The 5,159-nt window shown below is 42.3% G+C and overlaps 1 long non-coding RNA gene across 1 annotated transcript; it reads left to right on the top strand.

Annotated features, from left to right (window-relative positions):
* Positions 1–797: 797 nt before the first annotated feature.
* LOC117535195 lies at positions 798–5,159 on the top strand. The gene is made up of 3 exons (XR_004567376.1): positions 798–1,048; positions 1,936–2,051; positions 5,081–5,159. It is a non-coding gene; the product is annotated as an uncharacterized LOC117535195 (long non-coding RNA).

Below are 5,159 nucleotides of genomic sequence, written 5' to 3'. Positions count from 1 at the left end.
CGTTGTACATTACATATTACATATTATGTATGTAATACATCCATACTGTGGACATTACCCACAGGCAGGCTGACTGCAGTGGCGCTCAGAAAGTCAAAGTTAGTCGACAAAAGTTCCATTTTCTATAATGGTGACGTTTCAATTACTTAGAAATATAAACAATATAATTTCTCAGTTTTGGAGCTGATATAAAAACTACATATCTTTTTTAAATATCTTACATTAAGAAAGAAAAAACACATTTATTCATTCAACGACATTTCTATATGTTCTGAAAGTTATCATTTATTAAGTTTGCAGATAAAATAATATCATATTTGAGGTCCTTAACTAAAACTGTTAAATGTGGGTAACTCACAGGAGGGATGTTCCCTTTATTAGCTAAGCCTTCTGCCTTCAAACGTTTACAGTGTGTCTCATTAATACTGAATTTATTCAACATTAAATATCACATTTTCCGTCAGTCCAATAATTGATTTAAGATTCAAGATTCAAAGATGTATTGTCATGTCGTATACACAACTAAGTGTAGTTATGCAATGAATGAACAACTCAGGTCACAGGTTTCTCAACAATGCAATTACAAGACGTACATATTAATAAAAAATGAAATAAAATAGTCTGAACAAATATGAATGGTGCAAGCTCAGATTGAATAGTCTTGATTGACCATCAGCTCTTATTGTTTTCAAACTCGCCTATATTTAAAGCCCACAGGGGTGTAACTGGGGGTCGACTGCACACACACACACACACACACACACTGTCTGTTGTCTGTTTTGATTGGTATGTGTGTGTGTGGGCAGGCCTGGTGTTTAGTCGGGGGTCGGGGCTTCAGATCTGAGAGCTTTTCCTCTGGGCTGAGGAAGAGGAGGACGTCTGTTGTTCTCTGGCAGCTGCTTTCTCTTTGGGACCATTCTTCACTTTCTATCAAACGCATGGACTCTGTGTGAATCTGCTCCGAAACGTTGCTTCCTCTCCTCAGATCTATCTTTACTGTGTACTTTACTTTAAAAAGACTCTGGTCGAATGTCTCTAACGGTAGAGGGTGAGTTGATTTGCAGGCTGTTGGGATGGGACTGCTTAGTGTGTGAGATTACTCTTTTGTCCTTCAATAACTAACTTTCTGTGTTCTCCGAGCCAGTGTAACTTCATGTGTTACGTTAACAACACTTAAGAGGTTAAAGAACCAAATGCTTATGTTGTTGTCTCGTAAAATTCATCATAAAGGATTTAAATACTGTATTGTCCTCTAAATACGGAGGACATGGTCTTTGACACTAACACACACTGAGGTCAACTTTCCAAATGGCAGCTTTATTGGTTTGAAAATGTGATTTAATATAATAACAAACATTTAATCCATATGGAATCATTTCGTGTTAAAGTTAATCACCTACACTTTCAAAAACCTTCATTAAGTATTAGATGTATTATTTTAAATTGTTGTATTTTAGTGGAACTGTGATTGTGTATCGCACTTTTAGTCAAATGCTTGAAATTCATCTAATAAACTAATAAGTACGGCAGATATCTTTGATGTTTATTGGGAGTAAATATAAAAAGAGGAACATGTACACCTTTGAAAATAAAACGCTTTTACTGCAGAGTAAAGTAAACAATTTCAAAACCTGGACTGCACTGTTTACTTGAACTGATTTGAAGCTGTCCAAGGTCACCTGTTCAATAAGTAAACACCAATTTTCTGCCGTGATATTTGTACCAATATTGTGGCTGTTGTCCTGTCAGTTAATACAAAGTACAGCGTGTGTTTGAACTGGACAGCACTGCCTTGAATTTCATCATTTGAAGTTGCTGTCAGGCTTAAATACGGTCTTACTTAAAGTGGAAACTGTTTGTCTCTTAGCCGATGTCTCTGATCTCCGGGTTTTTGCCTCTAATGTCAAATTGAAATCGTACCCTGTGTGTTTTCAGACCTGACCGGAGGAGTGATGACGGAGTTTCAGGAGAAGCTGAGGGCGCAGCACGAGGACTCGATGCACCGCGAGCTGGAGGCGCTGCTCGGCACCGCCAACAAGGCCGAGGCCGAGGTGAGACGCGCTCTGAATGCCCCCCAAAGATAACAACGTTTATATCTGATACACGTCCACCATTAAGCCAAGCTATAAGAGCGAAGTGAGTTTGAGCTCTGAACAACTCCACATGTTTCTGTATGAAACGTTATTACCGTGAGTTGCTTTGACCAATAACACATCATCAAAATGTCTGTAACCTAAACTCAATAATGCAGTGTGTAGGAGTTGGACTGTATTACTTAAACAGTTCTTAGGGGGTTTAAGCAAAAATGATGTTCTCTCATCATAAAAATATGAACACAGTTTTGACCTCAAATATCCGAAGGACGCTATCCTCATTTAACCCCTGACACTGAACATTAAATGAGTTCACGAGAGCATGTTTCAGTCAGAAACCTCAGAGCAAGTATTTGAGCCATAGTTGGTATAAGAAGATGCAACTTGATTTTACTCTTTGAAAGAAAAGAAAATGTTCTTAGCAAGGTCAGATCAACCTCCACATTCCACATGCACTCGATAGACTGAGAAGTGCAACCGTATGAAACTCAGAGGTGAACTTCTCCTGTCCTTTGTGCTGTAGTGTCTCACTCGTAAAAGCTATCACTCCATCCAGATCAGTTCGTTGTTGTTGATCTTAAGTTGATTCTGGGCTCAAATCTATTACAATTGTAAAGAATAATTTGCAGGCATGGCAAGGGGAGGGGACTGTGGTGAGGTGGATCCAATCACAGGGAAGTCATAGGAGTTGTTGTTAATTCGTCATTTCAACTCAGATATTTTATTTCCACATTTATGACGATAATGTCAGAAATGTTTCCCCTAAGTTAGTGTTATTTTTCTCGTACATTTACCATTTGAGTTCATTAGTTAAGTTATAAACACAATAATTAAAATCCTTTCCTTCTTCGTTTTTTGTGGGTATTCATGTTGAACTGAAATACCTTGAGCTTGGAGCAGCAGACCGGTCTGAGCCACAGAGTTCAGTGGTGCGGGTACCGGGAGTCGTGGACGCATGTACCCGTTGCATACAGAGTCGTCTTATCACACTGAGAACACACACACTGTTTGGAGAGAGGTGAACAACCCAGAGATCACACACACACGCACGCACACACACACACATCATACACACACTCACACACACATCATACACACACGCACACATACACACACACATCATACACACACTCATACACACACGCACACACACACACACACATCATACACACACACACGCACGCACACATCATACACAGACACACACACGCACACACACATCATACACACACGCACACACACATCATACACACACACACGCACGCACACATCATACACAGACACACACACGCACACACACACACACACATCATACACACACTCACGCACGCACACACACATCATACACGGGCACACACACACACACGCACACACACTCACGTCATCATCGGCAGCCACTCGTAGTCGAGTATGACTGTCCTCCTTCTTGGTCCTTGTGGGTCTTCAGGTGGGCATAGAGGCCGATTCTGGACCCGATTATTCTTGTGCAGTGTGGACATGGGAATGTAGTGATGGAGGGTTTGGGTTGGACCTGTTTGGTGGTTGATCTCTCCTTCCTGAGTCTGCGCTTGTCTTGTGCAGCATGGCAAAGATCATCATTGTATAGTGCAGCACCCTCACGGACAAGGTTTCTCCAGGTCGCCCTGTCTGTCGCCATGTCTTCCCAAGCTTTAGGTCTATGTGGCATTTCTTTAGGTTTGTTTTTATGTTATCTTTGTACCTCTTCTTTTGGCCTCCAGGGGCCCGTTTCCCTTTAGCAGGCTGGGAATAAAGGACTTGTTTTGGGAGGCGAGAGTCAGGCATGCGGATAACATGGCCAGTCCATCTGAGCTGGTTTTGGGCAATGGTGGCAGTGATGGTGGGAATGTCAGCCTCGTCCAGGACGCTGGTGTTAGTGCTCCGATCCTCCCAGCTAATCCTGAGGATTTTTCGGAGGGATCTCTGATGGTATTCCTCAAGTGCCTTTAAGTGCCTGCTGTATGTGGTCCAGGCTTCTGATCCATACAGAAGAGTGGGGAGCACCACAGCTTTATAGACCAAGATGTTGGTCTTTGCTTGGAGGTCACGGTTCTCAAAGACTCTCTTCCTTAGCCTTGAGAAAGCCCCACTGGCACAGCTGAGGCGATGGTGTATTTCATCATCAATAACAGCTTTTGATGATAGGAGGCTGCCAAGGTATGGGAAGTAGTCCACATTTTCCAGTCTGATGTTGTCAATGGAGATGTTTGGGGGTAGGACAGGCGTACTGCTGTTTGGTGGTGGTTGGTGGAGGATTTGGGTCTTTTTTATGTTGATGGCTAGACCGAGCTGTTTGTATGCTTTCGCAAAGGCTGATAGGATACCCTGTAGGTCCTCTTCTGAGAGGGCTACAAGGGCGTTGTTGTCCGCATACTGCAGCTCCATGATCGATATGGTGGTGGTTTGACCTTTAGCCCTGAAACGGTTGATGTTGAGGAGTTGGCCGTCAGTTCTGTACATGATGTTGACTCCCTGGGGCAGATGCTTGCTTGTTAGGATAGCAGCAACAAAGATGGAGAATAGCGTTGGAGCGATGACACATCCCTGTTTTACTCCTGTGTCGACCCGGAAGGGGTGTGTGTGTGTGTATCCAACACGCACACACACTCACATCATACACACACTCACACACACACACACACATCATAAACACACTCACACACACACACACATCATACACACACACACAAAAATACTCATGGAATTATGCTTCAAAATGTAGTTTTTTGTCGTCATTTAGTCCTTTGACCGCTGTGTTTTCTGCAGTTACATTTAAAATCAACGTTCATCAAATGGGGACAAAGTACTTAAGTAAGTTTATTAAAGTACTTTGTTCCCATCAAATGAATGTTTACATGTTTTAAAATGTGCCAGAGTTGTATTTACTTCAAACTAAATCACAAAAAACATGGATTCTGCTCCCCAGGTCACGGCTCAGTTTTCCTGACGTCTGCTTTATTCTCTTTCAGATCTCCAGGAAAGACTTTGAGGGCTTCAAGAATCTCTTCCACAGATTCCTGCAGGTCAAAGGTCCCGCGGTGGACTGGG

The sequence above is a fragment of the Gymnodraco acuticeps genome, unplaced genomic scaffold, assembly GCF_902827175.1.
Source record: "Gymnodraco acuticeps unplaced genomic scaffold, fGymAcu1.1, whole genome shotgun sequence".
Taxonomy (NCBI): domain Eukaryota; kingdom Metazoa; phylum Chordata; class Actinopteri; order Perciformes; family Bathydraconidae; genus Gymnodraco; species Gymnodraco acuticeps.
Note: the sequence above shows the minus strand (reverse complement) of the source record. Positions and strands in the feature narration are given on the sequence as shown.